Here is a 21,159-nt window from a genome sequence, read left to right on the forward strand (position 1 = left end):
TATTGTGTAATATTAATAATCACACTACTAGTGCTGGTTTTGTTCATTAAATCAATGACACATCTTTCAAATCATATTCTAACTATAGACATCAAGATGATACACCTACAGTTTTTAACTTTCTCTCCTTTTTCTATATATTAAAGTAAAGTTTTTATGATTTAGGAACATTACCACTTTGTAGACGTCTTCTAAATATGCTATACAATATTGGGGTGGTAATGGTTTTAATATTAACTAATAGACACCCTGAGATCAATATCTGGGATCAACAATGCTGTCTTATTAAATTTATGTAATGAATCTTTGACCATGATTATAGGAAATGCCTATTCCTGGAATAGGAATTTTAGACTTATTAGTAGTGTCAGTAGTACAAATATTAAGAAAAAAATTGTTAAATGTATTAGCTATGATTTGTGTAGCATTAATAAAATATCTTTGGAAACATATTATCTGCGGGTCTATATCATTTAATAAAAAGCTTAATTGAGTGAATCGCTATTTGTCTAATCCAGTTAAGTGAAAGCTCAATTAAGCAAATATCGTTTAACCGAAAACTTTCTTAGGGAACAAAAACTATTGTCCACCCACTGACCGTAACAAGCAAAACACAATTTAAAACTCTGCAAAGTGGAGGGCTTTGCCCCCCACACCCCCAAATGTGGGTGGGGAGGTTACAGCCCCCAACTCTGAGATTGCACTAGATTGGGGAAAAGGGCAAATTCCTGATGATGGTTGACCACATCCTTTCCCTGGGAAAGCAAGCATTTTATGAGGAGTAAAGCAAAAGTATGAGGCAAATTCTAGTCATTTTGCAGAACTGGACACTTCCAGTGGAGCCTTGCACTACTCACCAGCTACATGTACTCAGATTGTTATGGTATGTGCCATGCTACACAATATGATCCTGAGGAAACAGCTGCAGCAGGAACAGCACGGGGAAGGGCCACACAGCCCCCCACCAATGCCAAGGCCTGCACAGGCACAGAGTGACTCAGAGGAGGAACAACCTGAGCCTGCCCCAGTAGGCAGATGGACGTGTGCCCAGTATGGCCTGGCCTTGGCAAAGAGGCAACTCATAGCACATACACTGACACAGTAGGGACCCAGGGAACGACACCTCTCTCTGACTCGCACATACAGTAAAAGGGATGCCAAATATGACACTACCTGTGCTCGACCATGTATAGGGAGCATACTATGTGCATCTGACATAGACAGCCCTCCAGCACCATCCTCAATACTGGCACACTCAAAAGGTAAGTCAATCAACCTACCAATTGCTGAATGGAGTAGAATGTGTCATTACCTGTATCTATGGTATGGATGTGAGCATGCAAGGGAATCGGGTGACTGACTGGTATGCCAGCAGATAGTAGACACCCATAGTGGCACCGTGAGATCTGTAACAGATACTGGAGGCACCATAGTAGCCAGTACTACACAGGGTGACAAAACCCACTGCAGGAAACTCACACATGCCAGTCCGGAAGCTTCACATACCCAACAACAGTCTCAACCAGCAGGACAGGTGTAAACAAACAGAAACAGAGGCTGTGCTATAGCCTCTGAATTATGCCTATGGATAACCTCCCCCCAAGGCCTACACAGACAGATTACAGCAGGTCAGGCAGTGGGATGTTAGTTCTGAAGGGTAGGAAGTCAGACACTAATATGTAGGTCAACCAAAGCTAAGACCTGTAGTACACTGATATGCCTCTAGTCAGCATGATAGCTTAGAATACAGAATGAAATGGAGTATCTGACATACCAGTACAGTCATAGCAAATGTATACAAATGCCAGGTGTGCTCCCCCATCCTATGTAGAAATGTATAAACAGTCAGGTGTTCCCCCCAATCCTGTGTCGAAATGTAGAAACAGTCTGGTGCCCCCCCACAATCCTGTGTAGAAATGTAGAAACAGTCAGGTGTGTCCCCCACAATCCTACATAGAAATGTAGTAACAGTCAGATATGCCCCCCCCCACTCCTATGCAGACATGCAGAAACAGTTAGGTGTGCCCCTTCCTCCAGTCCAGTGTAGAAATGTAGTAACAGTCAGGTGTGCCCCCCAATCCTGTGTAGAAATGTAGAAACAGTCAGGTGTGTTCCCCCACAATCCTATGTAGAAATGTAATAACAGTCAGGTGTAACCCCCCACAATCCTATGTAGAAATGTAGTAACAGTCAGGTGTGCCCCCTCACTCCTATGTAGACATTTAGAAAAAGTGAGGTTTCCCCTTCCCCCAATCCAGCATAGAAATGTAGTAACAGTCATGTGTGCCCTCCCAATCCTGTGTAGAAATGTAGAAACAGTCAGGTGTGTTCTCCCACAATCCTATGTAGAAATGTAGTAACAGTCAGGTGTGCCCCCCTCTCCTATGTAGACATGTAGAAACAGTCAGGTGTGCTCCTTCACCCAATCCAGCGTACAAATGTAGTAACAGTCAGATGTACCCCCCCCCAATTCTGTGTAGAAATGTAGAAACAGTCAGGCGTGTTCCCCCCGCAATCCTATGTAGAAATGTAGTAACAGTCAGGTCTGCCCTCTCCCAACCACTGTGTAGAAATGTAGTAACAGTCAGGTGTGCCCCCCTCCCCCAATCCTGTGTAGGAATGTACACACAGTCAGGTGTGCTCCCCCCAACCCAACCTAGACATGTAGTAACAGTCAGGTGTCCCCCCCCAAACCTATTTAGAAATGTAGTAACAGTCTGGTGTGCCCCCCCAATCTGATGTACACACATTATAACAGTCATGTGTGCCCCCCAACAACCCTATGTAGAAATGTGGTAACATGTATGTGTAGGTATAATACCAGTGGAGCACAGATGTCCAGATGTTGCTAAGGTAGCAGGATAGGTTGTAGAATTTGACAATATGCAGGTCTGTGTGTGTCAGGTTGGTGTGTGTTTTATATTTCGTGAGAGTGGTCAGTATGTATGAATGTTGAGGTAATACCTGGTGGCCATTACCCACTACTGCTGATGACAGGGACAAGCCCTCACAACTGCAGTGTCAAAGACAATTCCCACCAGTATAACACATGCTAGCAGTAAGCCAATGTAAATGTATGGTGGTAATATGTGTCACCATCTGAAAGACTGACATGGCATGGCTGTTGGGCTAGATATACAAGCATTACACAGGGGAAAGTACCCCAGACGTACAGTATATATTGTGTCACTGTGAAATGGAAACACCCTTGGAACTGTACATACAGGTATGCACCACATTAACTGGTCCTGTAGTAGGGGATACCGGTGATGTCTGCACGAACACTTGCAGATCACAAAGGAGGTAGGACTGATGTATTGGGAAACAGCTGATGTACCTGCACATGCCAGCATAACTGGAATGCCCCATGCATATCTATGTGTCAGATGCAAGTAGTGTCCATAGCACACATGCACCCAGCTCACGCAAACACCACCCACAGATGCCTCCCTGGTTATATCCCTGCTGTGGGGAATGTGTACAATATGACCCCACCTGTATATGGCAATAGCAGAAAAATGCAGCATGCAGTGCAGGTGTCCCATGCAGGTGTGTCCCTAGCTGTAGGTAGCACCCTACCTGCATCCACACCACCTGATCAAGACTGATAGAAGGTATTGGCATGAGCACCTATCACACCTACACTGTCACCCCAGGGGAATATACTGTATGGTGGTCTGAGACATTAGGACTGACAGAATGCAATGGCCTGCTCATCTGGCCCACAGCAGCACCTAATGGCCCACAGGCCCCGGCCAAAGGACTGTGTCTCACACGTACTGCCAATGCATGTAATGTCAAGGACAACCAAATAAAAACATAACACACTCCATACAAGCCATATGCAAGGCCATGTGGACAAACCACAGTAACATGTCCACCATGTCCCACTGCATGAACTGTGGACTAACACTAACACACACCTGTGATGGGGTAATACCCAAAGGGAAAGTATCAGAGAATGTATGCATAATGTATGGAAGAGGTTAGGATAAGAGAGGGGGGGTGGGAGCATGGGCAGCATCTTATATGCAGGGTCCGACACCAAGCTGTGTGCTCACACTATCCCTGGCTGCAAACACATAAATGGGTGGCTACACACCTGCCCGCACACCACAATAGGGGTAATGACCTGACCCACAGCCCCTGCCTCTGGATAACCTGTGCAAATCTGTACAGCTGTGAGGCATTGCCGCAGCAAGGTAAGGCCATACTGTCATGTCGATGGATGTACAAGTATGGGATCCTCTGCCAGTACTGTACCAAGGTGCTGAACCAGATACACAGTCCCAGCAGCAAGTGTCTGCAGCTCCCCCTCCAGAATGGCATAATTTACCATGAATACGTAGGTGTCTGCCCACAATACCGGACACAGCTGCAGTCACCCTTGTCCACCAAGACATCACTGTGAGCAAGAATGTCCACCTGACAGTACACGAGGACTGAAAACATCATAGTGTATAACAGTACACATGTCTGAATATCTCTGCTAACAGCAGTACCATGCAGCTGAAGCAGCACAGACACAATCACCTATAGTACACACTATCTCCTGCACAGTTTGTCCCCATATTGCCAAATGATCGACCCTGCAGAAACAGTTTGCTACCTGTAGGTGTACAACACAAAGGTCTGCACTGGAGTACAAACTACTTTGAATCGATCCACACATTAAATACAGAAGGGCATACTGGGCATGCTCACACACTTAGAGAAGTGAAGGCAATGTCAGACAAAAACATACTGAAAGGTCATATTGGGCATCCATACACACTTAAACAAATGAAGCCCATGTCTGCAAACAACAGTGGACCATACATATCTGGCAGTTGCAGATGTTAGTGCATACACTCCTCAGTATGCACCAGTCATGCCTTGCACATACAGTGGATAGAAATACAGACACATATCCGAGGACAACACATTATAATAAGCCAAAAGTAGACATACATAGATGTGTGGAAGAGAGTGACTGTGACAAGAAGCCATCCATTATGAGGCCTGTCCCACCCAGCAAACAGCCAAATGGCTACAACCACATGAGGTGTAAATGTCACTCACTGTAGACATTAGCCACCGGTATCCATCAACATTACAGACTATGTGGTGCTAGTGCTAGCTTTGCAACATTACTGTACAAGGAAGTAGTCATCTAGCAGCTGTATACACATACCTGTGGAATATAACCTTGCGTGTGCCTGCTTGTGGTGTGTCAACCTCTAGATGAATGGGTTATGGCTCATGCACACACACTGCCCTCCCCATAGTCCTACTATGACAAGCCTGTTGAGGTCATCCACTTTGAAATACACCTTTGGGAAAGGGGTCACCCAGTAATCTCTGTGGTGTGTCATATAACTGTGTACTGCTGCAGTGTGATAAACTCATTAAGTAGGAGTTCTAATCCCTGACATGGCAACTGTGTGTGAGTGTGTGTGTGTGTGTGTGTGTGTGTGTGTGTGGTGTGTGTGTGTGTGTGTGTGTGTGTGTGTGTGTGTGTGTGTGTGTGTGTGTGTGTCTGTGTAGAGAGCAATGCTTTTTAGGCTAGTCACATGGACTACAATTCAAATGCCCTACTTTGGCAAGACTGCTGATGTCATTCACTGTGAAATACACCTTTGGGAAAGATGTAGCCCAGTAATCTCTGTGGCATGTCCCATAACTGGGTACTGCTGTAGTGTGATGAACTAGTTAGGTAGGAGTTTTAATCCCAGACATGGCAACTGTGTTTGTGTGTGTCTCTGTCTGTGTAGAGAGTAATGTTTTTTAGGCTAGTCACACTCACTACAATTCAAATGCCCAGCTTTGGCAAGGCTGCTGATGTCATTTACTGTGAAATGCACCTTTAGGAAAGCTGTAGCCCAGTAATCTCCATTGCACGTCCTATCACTGTGTACTGCTGTAGTGTGATAAACTAGTTAGGTAGGAGTTTTAATCCCAGACATAGCAACTGTGTGTCTCTGTGTAGAAAGCAATGCTTTTTATGCTAGTTACATGCACTACAATTCAAATGCCCTACTTTGGCAAAGCTGCTGATGTCATTTACTGTGACATACACCTTTTGGAAAGCTGTAGCCCAGTAATCTCCATGGCGCATCCTATAACTGCATTCTGCTGTAGTGTGATAAACTAGTTTGGTAGGAGTTCTAATCCCAGACATGGCAGCTGTGTGTGTGTGTGTGTGTGTGTGTGTGTGTGTGTGTGTGTGTGTGTGTGTGTGTGTGTGTGTGTGTGTGTGTGCGTGTGTGCATGTGTGCGTGTGTGCGTGTGTGTGTGTGCGTGTGTGCATGTGTGCGTGTGTGTGTGTGCATGTGTGCGCGTCTCCCTGTGTAGGGAGTAATGCATTTTAGGCTAGTCACACTCACTACAATTCAAATGCCCTACTTTGGCAATCCTGCTGATGTCATTCACTGTGAAATACACCTTTAGGGATAGAGTACTCAAGTAATCCCTGTGGTGCATCCTATAACAGCTTAGTGCTATAGTGTGATAGAGAACTCTGGTAGGGGTTCTGTTCTATTCCCACACATGGCAGTTGTGGATGCTTTTGTGTGTATTTCTATGTCTGTGTAGGGAGCAATGCATTTCAGGCTAGTCACACTCACTACAATTCATATGCCCTACTTTGGCAATCCTGCTAATGTCATTCACTGTGAAATACACCTTTGGGGAAAGAGTACTCAAGTAATCCCCTTGGTGCATCCTATAACAGCTTAATGCTGTAGTGTGCTACAGAGCTCTGGTAGGGATTCTATTCACACACATGGCAGTTGTGGATGTTTTTCTGTGCGTTTCTATGTCTGTGCATGGAGCAATGCATTCTAAGCTAGTCACACTCACTACAATTCAAATGCCCTACTTTGGCAATCCTGCTGATGTCATTTACTGTGAAATACACCTTTGGGGAAAGAGTACTCTAATAATCCCCGTGGAGTGTCTTATAACAGCTTAATGCTGTAGTGTGATATAGAACTCTGGTAGGGGGTCCGTTCCCACATATGGCAGTTGAGGATGTTTTTGTGTGTGTTTCTATGTCTGTGTAGAGAGCAATGCATTCTAGACTAGTCACACTCACTACAATTCTAATGCCCTACTTTGGCAATCCTGCTGATGTCATTCACTGTGAAACACACCTTTGGGGAAAAAGTATCCCAGTGATTTATGTGGTGTGTCCTATAACTGTGTAGTGCTGTAGTATAATAAATTACTTAGATAGTAGTTCAAATCCCAGACATGACAGGTGTGGGTGTGTGTCTGAGTTATTTGTATCCTGAATGGAGGTGGTTGTGAGTGTGTAACAACTGGACTCAATGTGGAGCAGGTTTTGCAAATTCCTTGTATGGTGGCCCTAGTATACACAACATCCACCATACAGGGATAACAGATGTGAAATAGCTGAGAGGCTGGGGTGCAAATCCATACCCCTAAATGTGACATCAAGGCCAGGCGAATAATGTTAGCAGCCCTTGTATTACCCAGAGAACACTCTCAACCCATGTCTCATACACACACACACACTTACCTAGGCAACAGCATGTTGTCTGATGTCAGACACCTCTACATACCCTTTGACCATATAACCTCTGTATGCTCCCTTGTGGTGCATGTCATATCTGCACAGTACTGTGTTGTGGCAATCTCATTAGTGATGAGTTGTATTCCTGGCCGTGTAAAGTGTGTCAGTATGTGTGCGTCCCTGTGAGAGTGTGGCTGTGTTGACGCTGACACCTGTTCATGCAAACAGGCACGTGTACTACACCTACCGTATAGCTACTATATCACTGTTGCAGATGTCACTCACCATCACATATACGTTTAGAGGGCTCCTTAACATGTAACCTATGTGGTGCAACCAATAAGTGCATAGACATGTGACAGCACTACATAGTCATCAGGGGTTTGATACCCTGTACTGGTAGGTGTGTGACACAAACATGCTTAAGTTTTACTCTCCCACCCCTCCCTGACTTATATTTGCCTCTGTCTGCCTCTCTCACTCCCTATCTGGTAGAAGTGGACACTTACACCTGCTTTGCTTAGGCAGCAGAATGTGTATTTTAAGTGATGCTCATGATCAACTGATGGTCTCTGCATGAATTGCAGCCCTCCTCTAGCTGATTGCATGTGGAGCAACTGTGATTACATTCCCATAGACAATTGCATGGAAACACAGTCCAATATCTAGGAACATCATGGTGGTGTTGGGCCTTTTCATTCACTGTGAGCAGGAACTCGATCTGTTGTTTGGCAATCAGCATCACAGATTGATTGGGGATTTACATCTAACAACATATACAGTGGAAACAGGCCAACACACAGGAAGGGGATGTGCCTGACCTGACTACAGATGGTAAGTGCTGCTATACTGCATTTGGAGTAATGTTGGTTTAACAGGGTGTGTGTGGATATGGCTGCCCTACATGTTTTAATACCTGTCATGTCAGTGCTATGTTTATGAGGAACCCCTCATCTGTAGGGTTATCTGCAGGCTGGACAGTGTGTGGTGCCTTTTGTTTCATGTGTTACACACACAGCACTTATCTGTGTACTGCAGAAGGTAGTGTGAGGATTGCAGTCTGTAGATGGTGACAGCTGTGAGAGTTACTGACTTCATATCCCTCATAGGACATATGTTGCAGCAAACCCTGTTACAACAATAAATGTATGAGGTTATCACAGCAACATGTCAATATTGGCCCTGTGTTTGTGCCTCCAGCCACAACTCTGTCAACCTTTGTACATATGTCATGCAGTAAGAGGTGCATATGTGCTGTACACCATATTTAGTGACATCATATCTGATAACAAGCCAGTGAGATATCAGAATGCTACACATGTTATGTATAGTAGGGGTTATATGTGATGACATAACCTGGACATTCCGTGGTTGTGTGTACAGTACTGAGGTCTGTGTACTTATGGTAATTGTTGACAGTGTGTGTATTGTTAATATATACCTTGGCCTGTGTACAGACTGTGGTAGATGTCATTGTTCTTGGTCCTGTTCTATCTGATGTTGCATGCTGCTCCACTGTATGTTACCCTATCGACTTACATGTTTGTAGGGCCAAACATACACATGTCCCATACCACAGACAGGCATTGGACCACACTGTGTAGCAGCCCAGTATATGTAGGGTTAGTGTGTGAGTGGCACATATAAGGATGGTGTTGAACAGATAGTCCATATACTGTAATATTACGCTAGCTTACCATATGTGGCTGTGGCTATGTTCACATTGGTTGTGGTTATACACTTTTACACAGGTGTCTGTTACTCTGTACTGTGACATGTCTGTAAAGCATGCCATATATGCAGGTACATATGTATTCCCCCATAGGAAATGTAGGCCAGTGTTGAGCCAGTCTGCCTGCAGCCTGCACAGTATTTTGTTACATGCCTAGCAGCTTAGTCTACTAACTCAGTGAGATGTCATGTCCAGATACTTGCCATATGTGCTGCTGCCAGGACACCATAACAGTCATGTATGTTAGACAAAGCACTGGGATGCTATACAGATGTATGTCAACAACTAGAGGGTAGTATGTGGCTATGGCACCTCTTTACCATTGGTTATTATGTGTCTAGACAGACAGGGGTATGTGAATGCATAACCTATGGGGGAAAATGTATACCAGTAATTATGTGGTATACCCATCTACATGGTTGTTAATATCCACATTGTCAGGCTTGGTCCACATGTTTTGCACTAAGGGGTTCTGTGTATATCTCTGGACTGTCCAGAGTGTGTCAGACTCTCCACATATATTGGCCATATCTCTGCTGTAGTCCACAGGAGCATTACTGTGCTAGCAGTGGTACTGTACTATGATGTCCTTAGGATGTCTGTCATTTAGCCAATGGCGCACATGTTAAAAGGAGATGTGACCTCCAACACACACCATGTCTGTGAAGAGAATCCCTATTACAGTAGTAATCGCCTACAAATATACCAGCAATACCTACCTGACATCCCCTTGCACTACGTAGTTGGGACTATAGGGGCTGAGGTAGGGCTCCACTCCATGTTCAGGGGACATATGGTGGATATATATATATATATATATATATATATATATATATATATATATATATAATTATTCAGATATCTATATAGATATATGCACATAGTGACATACATAGAAGGATATGTATATGTACATAGATATGCATATAAATACTCAGATATATACATATACAGAGTAATATATGTCTACACATATACAGATAGAGATACATATGCAAATATACATATAGCTATCTACATATATATTGACAGTAGTAGGTATATCAGAATAGATATGTATGCACATATAGTTATAGATATCTACATATATAGCAACATAACTAGGCATATCTGTACACATAGGATGTGCATACATATATAGCTATATATACATACATATATATATATATATATATATATATATATATATATATATATATATATATATATATATATATATATATATATATATATATATATATATATATATATATACATATATATATATACATATATATATATAGATATATATATATATATATATATATATATATATATATATATATATATATATATATATATATATATATATATATATATATATATATATATATATATATATATATATATATATATATATATTTTATTTATCATTTGGTAACTGGGAAAGTCCGACTTGGAACTAAGCCAATTTTCAGCTGAGGCCCGGGGAGAAAGGCTCCAGATGCATGTTTTTGTAATGTGGAAAGAAACCGGAGCACCCGGAGGAAACCCACATGAACGCAGGGAGGACATGCAGACTCCACACAGAAGGCACCCCAGCCGAGAATCGAACCGGAGAAACTCTTGCTGTGAGGCAACAATGCTACCACTGCACCACTGCGCCATCGCATATACACACACACACAGACACATATATATATATATATATATATATATATATATATATATATATATATATATATATATATATATACATATGAAGAGATGTACACATGGCCATATATATGTTGCACTATGTATGGGTATACATGTGTATGTACATGTAGACATATATAGACCTATTATATGTATATAACCATATTCCTGTCATGTGTAAACCTCACGGTTGTGTATACCCTCCCAGATGTATCTCACCATATGTATCTGCTATGTGTACATTATGATAAAACAACATATGTGATGCAACAGTCATATTAATAACAAGGACTACACAATTTAGGAAGTAAAGGCAATTTTCAATACTACTCAATATGTGTATTGACAGCTATATTGGTAAAACAATAGCTATCTTTACAGTGGTCATGGTGTAGTGGTTAAGTGTTGTGACTTTATTGTACAGGGTCCTGGGTTCAAGACCTGAAAGGGCTGTTCATTTTGTTGCTGGGCAGAACAAGAGGTGTTGGATACATAGTGGTTTAGGCAGTTTTGAGCAGCTTTAAGCAGGTTTGCACAGGTTTGCACAAAGCTAATCGGTGCTAAGCTATGGGTAAACGTACGGGCACTTACATAGTGTAGGTTCGCTTACCAGTACGCAAATCAGCTCAGCTAATATATTGCAGCAATGTTGATACTTGCTAAGCATGGCTTCGCCCTGGTAACCAGGTCACACCACCCAGTCTGATAACATAGCAGGGTACTGACATCTGTAATATGTGTATGTAATGCCATGTACAATACATGCGCCTATGTGCGGTCATTACAGTAGCAAAGGGTGCGAGTTTCATGTGTGGGACACAGACATATATGAAGCCTGTACAGCACTATTATCCATGTGAATGTGTTACATACAGGGGTATCAGGCCAGGGTACATGCTGTCACACTGGCATGTAGTGTATTATGGCAGTACTACTGTTGACAGTGCTTACTCAGGCAAGAGCAGAGTGCTAAATGTAGTACTGACAACAGGCATACCTGCAGGCATAGCTGGACACTGAGGCCTCCCTGTTGTATCCCTGGTGTGTGAGCTGTGGCACAGTATATACCCCTTACTGGGTAATGATCCAACATGTGGAATGTACCTGTAGACTAACGTCTGCACAGCACATGTTAGTGAGAGCTTCTGACATGTAGTTATGGCATACATATTGTTGTCAAATGTCTGTCAACACACTCATCCTACTGCATAGTTACTTGCCAAGCTGATGACTGTCAGTCTGTGTACAGATGTGCAGATGGCAGGTATCCAGCTGGGATATGTACAGGCAACCTAAGCTTGATTAACACTAACATGTCTGACCAGCTGTGTAAGAACTGGCACTTATTGGAGATCACCTTGTACACACCACATGCCACTGGTACTTCCACTACACTACCACAGTTAACAAAACATGCTTGGGCACAGGTCTCCATCACAGACACTAACCATGTGTTGTAATGCATGTTGCATGCATGTCAACTTGATCATCTCAGTGGCCATGTGCAGGAGACACCTGGAGGATTGGCTGATGTATGTCATTCTCACCCTGAGGGTCACCACAGTAGTGTCTGCCAATAGATTGCCTGCTGCCATCTAGCAGGTTGCAGGATACCACTGTACACACAACCCCTACACTACCCATCTCTCCTTGGACAATAGCTAGGTACACAGCTATTACCACCTGCAGCGATGCACCCCTGTACTGACACATGTGTACATGTGCATGACTGAGTATAGCAGTGTCTGTGTGTTAGCACACCTGTACTTGGGAATTCCATGAGGGCCTTCACAGCCAATGCAACACCCATTGCCATAGTCAGTTGTGGCTGCTGCTGTATGGGACATTACATGTACCCTGTTAAGCTCCTCCCCATACTGACTACATGAGCATTGCAGTACCAGCACAACAGTGTTTTACAAATGGGTTGATAGGCATGGGATACCCATTGTGTTGTTGCTGCCCATAGGTGAGGCATGATAATGCAATACCTTACTACATGTGTGGCATGTGCTTTAGATGCATATCCCTGTAGTATCACTGTTGGATTATACTATGGGTTGTATTGCAGTTGCGGCCAATGTGCAATGGGGGAGTATGGAAGAGTGTCATCATGGGTTTCAAGGAGTACAATATCCCCTGGGGGATATCGGTGCTGTCTACACTGTCATTACACCAAGATACACCCAGTATATGTCCCATGTACCACGTTATGGTTACCACTCTCACCATCAACCATACAGGTAACTGATACAACAATCCAGGCCAGTTATGCATGTGCTGTGTGCAGCCTACCTGTAATACATTGGACACATGGTCAAGTTAGTTAGCAGCGATAGGCCCTGATATCTCAGATGTGTGCCTGCCTGTTATGTCTCTGTTAATGTGTATATCAAGGTATGTCACACTACATATTGTCCATATACACCCATTACATCCCCCATTAGCATACTGTACATCTGGAGATGTTCTGCATGTAACATGTAACCTGTGACACACCTCACCCTAAACGCTGTGTGGTGTGTGCAATGTAAGCCACACACTTCAGTATCACTACATAGCTTGGTAGAGGTCTAGTCCCAGTGTTGCCAAATAACAGTGTGCATGCATGTGGATGGGTCTACATCAGGTTTCAGGGTATACATGTCTCAGTGGGTCACCTGTCCATGTGGCACAGGCAATAACTATTTTAGTGACCTGTGACATGTGTTCAACTGTACCCCAGATATGTCACAGCCATGGTGTCACCACAGTGCCATACTCCATTGTGGAATATGACTGCAGACCATCCTCGTGCTGACACATGTGCACCTACAACTCAAATGGATAACATTATGGTGACCACAACCAACCAGTGTTACTAACAGCTATAATGCATCATTGCTGGATGGCTATACGACCTGCCATATATGCATTACACTTTACTCCTTACAACATGTTACACTGCCATACTGTGGTACACTGTAGTACAGTCACAGTGTGCATGAGAACCATATTAGCCTGTCCCTGCATGGATGGTATGGATGACAAGGATGTGGCACAGGTATCATCATATGCACAGGGTGTGATGTTGGTTTTCCAGAGGCTGAGGGTGGGCCATACATTTGACACCATGTGTGTGGGTGAGGAGTGTACTGCGCTGAGCTGGGAATGGTGCTGTGGTGTGTGTAGGTATGGGGTTGCCCTAGTTGTGTTTGTATGGTGTGTGGGTATGCATGCACACAGTTCTGCCATGTGGCTGCTCTACACAGGTGTTTATGGACAGCTGCAGACCATACCTGGCAGGGTGTGCAGTTTACTGCCTCTGGCCACAGACACATGGAATGCGCCTGTCAGAGGTTCCATGGGCACGTCCAGGTACAGGCTTCGATGTGCTACTCTCACCTGCTGATGACAAATGTCCGCTGGTTCCAGGCCTATCCTGAGACTGGCCAGAGCCACGTGCATGTGGCCTGCTGTGGTGTGGTGTGGACAGCACCCCCCATACTGCCAGGGCTGGTACTGCCACTACAGGAGCCCCTTGGTGTATTAGCATGTCCACGTTCACTGCCAGCTGTTGGTGTTGCTGGCCTATGTCCATGCAGCTGTCGCTGCACTCCAACCACACGTTCAAGCACAGACAGACCACGGTCGATGAGGGCCATCATCTCACCTGACCGTCTATCCATGAACTCAGTTAAGGCGTGGATGGCACCTGCCAGTTCACGGGCGTTGTCACTTGCAGATGTGAGAGCAGCCCTCTGCAGCCTCTGATCCTGTCTGTTGTAATGTTCTATACATGCCTGCACCTCCATGACAGCCTAAAACATGTGCCTGCTGGTGCCAGCTATGTTGCCTCTGCTAGGGGCATGATGTCTAGCGACCCTACCATGAGCACCATGGGACATCTGCCTATGTCGTGTCCTGCCGGACATCCGGCAATGCCTGCTGTGACCAGACACAGTAGGCATGGTTGCCACACATCCTTGTGCACAGCCACCAAACGCCAGTTGTCCATCCGCTATGGCCACTGGTGATGGGGTATGTATAGGTGCTGAAACTGTGTGTGGGAGTGGGGTGGTTAAAAGAGGGATGTCAAATGATGGTGCTGTTTCAGCCCCTGACAACCCCACCTGTGCTTCAACAGTACTGTCATCATCTTCGGTGTCAGTATGGACTCCACCATCAGATTGCATGCATGACCCACCTCACCACCTGTGGGGGGAAAACAATAAACACACTTTAAAACTTGTACAGCATTGCTTAACAATACACACACACACACACACACACACACCACCGTAATTCCTACCTGTCCATGACTTTACAGACAGTTCCACATATATTTCCATGTGTTCCCTATCCTGCAATTCACTCGGTAGCATACACACATTGATACCACACATTAACATATCAGTCCTCTAAATTCCTAGACAAGTGAGCACAACATAAGACCTGTTACTACATTACCTGCCTGACCTGTGTGTAGTGGTGTTAGATGACCTCACTGCTGTCATTCAGTGTTCACCCTGCATATGTCCAGACATCATGAGCATGGCCGCTATATGTGTGAGCTACTACGTTCACTCCATAATATCATGCAGTGGTGTGTCATGTGTATGTATTGCTCAGAACATGCCAGATATGCTGCTCAATCAGCCTATCATGTGACAACTGTAATTTATGGATACACTCCTGGTGTTGACTAGTACTTCCCCAATGCGTCTGTAGTGCTGCATACGTGGGTTGTAGGTCACCTCTCTGCTGAATGCAATATTAAGGGTATACCTGGTGTCTACCTTCCCTCTCAATGCCTGTTCCATGCTACAGACCTTATTATACTATCAGCTGTCCTGTGATTACATACATGACAAGTATTCCTGGTGTGTAATGTGGCAGTCTATGTACATATAATGCACGGTCCCAAAGGGAGGTACTGCTGTATGAACACCCCACAATCACACATGTGCATACATGGCCACCCACACAAACACACACATATGCACACACCCATCCTACATGCATCAACCTCCCTCCACTTCACCAGACTGACTCTACAGACAAGCTAACTAACCACTAGGATGCACACACACACACATATATAGGTGAGCTTGCATAATCATAGTACACACAGTCCACCTATTACCCATCTGTCAACATGCAGAACATATGGTACACAACAGCATGCAGTGCAGCTATAGTCAATCCATGCTAGTAACAGTATTCATGTGTGTGATGCATGTGCTGTGTCACTAGGTGATGCCCCTTCCCCTGGATAACACTGCACCCATGTACACAGTATTGCTGTGCACCTGTTCTGCACTCTGCCATGTACTGTGCACCACACCTCACAGATGTACAACCCATTGCAGAATGTGTAGTACTGTGTCAGTTATATCAGCTTTAATGCTCACAGCCCCCATGTTTTTCAGCAACACATACCTGGGATTATATGTGGACAGATGTCATTTGTGAATGCCTGATGTCTGATTTACAGCTCTCAACAGCAGCGGACCATGTATGACCAATCCAATACTCTTACACTAACAACCATCAGAGCATAACATGGCTATGGGGGGTGTGCACACCCTTCTTAATACAACGCACCCATCCGTGATCTGCATTGGGACCACATCACTGCATATCTTAACAGTACATGATCCCGATATGTGACATATGTCCTGTACTTTCACATGCAGTGTCTATGAAATGTGTTAGGTGTGCAGATGGTGACTGTGATGCATAGACTCCATGTGGGCATATGTGTGCTATGATGGTTTGTCACACCTCTTGTGTGCACTACAGCAGTCACTACTCATGGTGGGGGTATACCAGCGTGGGCCATCTGCAATTGCCAGTGTATGTTCAGTTTGCCCTACACATGTCCCCCTAATCTGCATGATTGTAAGGTCTACTCATGTGCACATCCCTTGGTGTTCACAGTACCTCTCAACCTCTTAGAGCAAAAAATCTGGACAAAGCCTAAAATGACGGTGGGACAAATAGGGACAGATTTTAAATATTGCTCTTACAAACTTAGAAAGTTGATAGAATAATAGGTTTTACATTAGCATGAATTTTCTGAATGATGTGGAGTCTTAAACTCAAATGTTTGTCATTATTTAATTACTTCAGTTCTCAGCTATTTGCCAGAAAGGAACAGATTTTAGGAGGAACACACCAAAAATATGAGGCAAAAATCTGGACATTCTGTGAAAATCTGTACAGTTGAGAGGTATCACACACTGCCGTCACTATTGCTGTGGGGGTAGGGTTACATCTGCCACAGGTCCTGAACCTGACTATGTGCAGATACAGCCATTCATTCTTAGCATCCTTTGGATCACTGCTGCTGTGAACTGGTGTGTCATGCTGACACCCCCCTCTCCTTCGGCCTTTTTGCAGATGCATGACAAGTAAGCCCTACACATGTGTGTCACTTTGCAGTGTCCCATACATGGAACACCACATGTTACAGCCTAGTCGCAGCTGATAATGTGGACTACTATAATGCCTTATGCCATAGTGTATCTCTGCAGCAGTTGCCATTTTCCTACAGGTAAATATACTGGTGTTGCACTGTATATGGGTGTTGTTCCAGACATGTCCCTACTGTAGGCCATGTCTCCCACCATTATGTTACTCCCTGTGGACACATTCCACAAAGACAGTATGTTAGTTATCATGCAGGTGTCTGACATACCCTTACAATACCCCATCATGGTCACCCCTGTGATGCCGTGCATTTTACAGCAACAATACGTGCACATGTACAACATGCATTCTGGGTAGGTGTGTTAGATGTGTGCATGAAATATACCATTGTCATTACATACCCAGTGTGTTGGCAAGCATCTACATAAACCATACTCACCAGCTACCGGCTGCTGTCTTGGTGGTATCCCGGAGGGACCTACATAAGAGGGTGAGAGATGCAATGCCAGTGGCCACACCTGTGGTAGTGCTACAGGGTGGGTGCAGTATTATAATACATCAAAGGTACATTTCCACAATATTATCACATATGGACATCTGTTTATCACTACTATGCAGCAACACAATATATCTATGACATGTCAGGTATGCATGATCTACCTGTACCAATGCAGATGTATACACAACAGTGGCCCACTGATGTGCCCTCTGGCCTTACCTGCACACTCCTCGGCCAGTGTGTGGGTGGCACCCACCTCCACAAAGGTGTCCAGCGGTTGGTGGCTGGCCAGACGGGCAGGTGCAACAAGGCTGGCCAGGAGCTCCTCCACACATGTTGGGGGATGGATGACATGGCCCCCCCTGTGGCGAGGTGATCCCCCCAGACTGCAGCAGCATGCCAATGGGCATTGCGAAGCAGGTCAGAACAATGATGCCAGACCTGCTCATAACTGCGGTTGTGCAGTCCGACATCACTGACCCTGTGGACTAGGGCGTTCCACAGGGTGGTCCACTCCTGCTGCTCATGGGTGGCCTGGCTAACCAGGACAGGGTAGTGCTGGATTAAATAGGTGAGCAGTACTTCATTTTCGGCAGCTGAATAAGATGGAAGCTGTGCATGTGACATCTTGGCTGAAAGGCATAAAGATGGAAACAGGTATGAGCAACTCATGCAGCAAGGTTACCACAGTTCTTAAGACATATCTCTGTCACCCCCCACCATATTAGCGACATAAAACTGTACACACAACTCATTAGGTATGGCTACAGCTTAACTACCAGTGGGACAGATACTGTATTGTACCACACTTTGTGCTATGTGTTTGCAGCCATGTTCCCTGTGTGGACACTATCATTGCTGGCCTGTTACAGGCTATTCACCTGCATGCCATTGTCAGGGCCACTATGGTTCCATATATGCCTGTAGTATGGCTGCTTTGTGATTGTTGCACATGTGACATTCTGTGTTATTGGGGATATCTATGCATGCTGTTGGACATGTTCTGGGATTGTGTAGACTATTACTACCAACATATGTTCTATAACAGTGACACAATAGCATGTATATGTACTATTGCCCAGCAGAACCAACTCTCCAAACCCATCTGCCCATGTTACCCAGCCACATCACATGTGTGTCCAACCCTGGGTCCTCCTCATGTACTGGTCCAGCAATACCGTCAGGTGGAACAAACTCAGGGGATGTTGCCCCCCCAGGGCACACACAGACATCTTCCTGTCCCCTGAGGTCAGGTCCAGAGTCTGTTCCATAACAGGCTCCACAGGCACATGTGGGATGTGCTACATCACTCTGAGGCACCCAGTACACATTCACAGGGCTGACATGCTCCTCCTGCTCAGCCTCCAGGCCAGGCACCTTCAGGATGTGGACTGCTGTTGTGAGTAGCAGTGGGTGGGAGGCTTGTTCCCATTGTGTCAATATTGGGGCCAATGGGGTATCCTCGTCACAGACCACACATACCATCCATGGTGTTTACCCACCAAATGTGTCACATACCATCCCTGTAGACTGTCCTCTATATCTACTAACCCTGACCACCTCCACAACTATATCTGTCATACTTCCCCATATTCTCATTCTATACTTCACAGACAAGGGCAATGTGGTCCCAACAAGGGGTTCACATGTGACATACCCATCCAATCAATCTGTGTATTGCTATGTGAGCTGTTTCCTCACACATAGCATGCAGCACTGTGGTAGCAATATAGGGGACATATATTTACATACATATATGTTTGTGTGTGTGTTTGCATATATGTAGACATGTGCATATAGGTATATATCTATGTATATATGTGCTCATATGTCTACACATGGGTATCTGTATATTTGTGGACATACATGTGTGGATATATATATATATATATATATATATATATATATATAAACCCTATTACACACCTATGGCATTCCTGCATGCTACATTACAGATTAACTTGAGTACCCTGCAAGGGGTGGGCTGTGGAACCTACATGTCCATCATAATGGCATTACTTCCACCACCAACTATTGGCCACGTAATATACATACTTCCCATTACACAACACACACTATGATGGCTTACATCTTGTTAGTCAGTGCTGGTCTGCACAGTTGATGGCTATGGCCCACAGGGATAGACACTATTGTCCATAGCAGTTGTTCAGTTGAACATCATTACGACTACACCTGATGGCACATGTAAATCATTCCACATCATCTATCACATTATTATAGCCCAAGTACTACATTCAGTTACATAAATATATACTTCACATACCTGTTGTGGGAATTATGTCTCTTCTGGATAGTTTACTCGGTGTAGTTATTTCCTTTGTTTTTTTTTCTCTTTCTCTCTGTCTGTCTGTCTGTCTCTCTCTCTCCAGTAAATGGATTGAGCTGCTTTGAATACATTGCAGCATGGGTTTTGCAGGTGATGCACATGATCAGGTGATGGCCTCTGCACCAATCAGTGTCTGATCATGCTGTGTAGCACTTCCCATTACCACTGTTATGGCAACCACCTATTATAAATCCTTACATCATGTGGCCATGGTCCATTTACCTTTTCTGTATGATGGACATCCTTCCTGTGTGTGAGCATCAGTGTTACAGACATCAGGTAGCAATACCTCTTACAGGAGAATCTGCACACTCAGGCCAGCTACATATTTGTAGGAGGTTCCAGAACTACAGACAGAGTGTGAGTAGAGTTGTTGTATGCATTGTATACCACCGGTGTTACAGGGTTTGTGTGTACATATTAGTTTAACTTGGAATGCAGTCTGTCTGCATAGCTCTCAACTGTGGGCCTATACTCTTGATGGCCAGATGTGTGCCTATTATGTTTTGTCTGTCCACCACACAGGTCTTGTGTCAGATATATCACTAACAGTCTGTGTTTGTTGAGTGCCATCATCCATTTCTGTTTCTAACTTTATATTCCTGATGAAGAGTATGTTGCAGACTATCCTGTAACACCAGTGACTTGCTTAGTGTAAGACAACAGTTTTACACATATGGGCCTGTGTTCCAGCCTCTGTCCTCCACCTACATACCAGGCTTTGCACATATGACATGCTGTTGGGGGTTGTTCTGTAGTGAACTGTGAGTATGTCATGCTGCCATTCCTGTCATCAGTCCACTGCTGTTGTGTCCCCCACATATACTGTGGGGTTGGGGCCATATATGTGTGGGCTTCACCTACACAATACATGTGTACTCTTATGCATTCCAGAGGCCAGTGTATGTAGCAGTGGTATATGACGCTGTATTATTGAGTCTGAGGGGAGATGCACCATAAATAACCTAGGCTAT

The sequence above is a fragment of the Protopterus annectens genome, chromosome 1.part0 (genome assembly GCF_019279795.1).
Source record: "Protopterus annectens isolate FY-2018-M chromosome 1.part0, PAN1.0, whole genome shotgun sequence".
Lineage (NCBI taxonomy): Eukaryota > Metazoa > Chordata > Ceratodontiformes > Protopteridae > Protopterus > Protopterus annectens.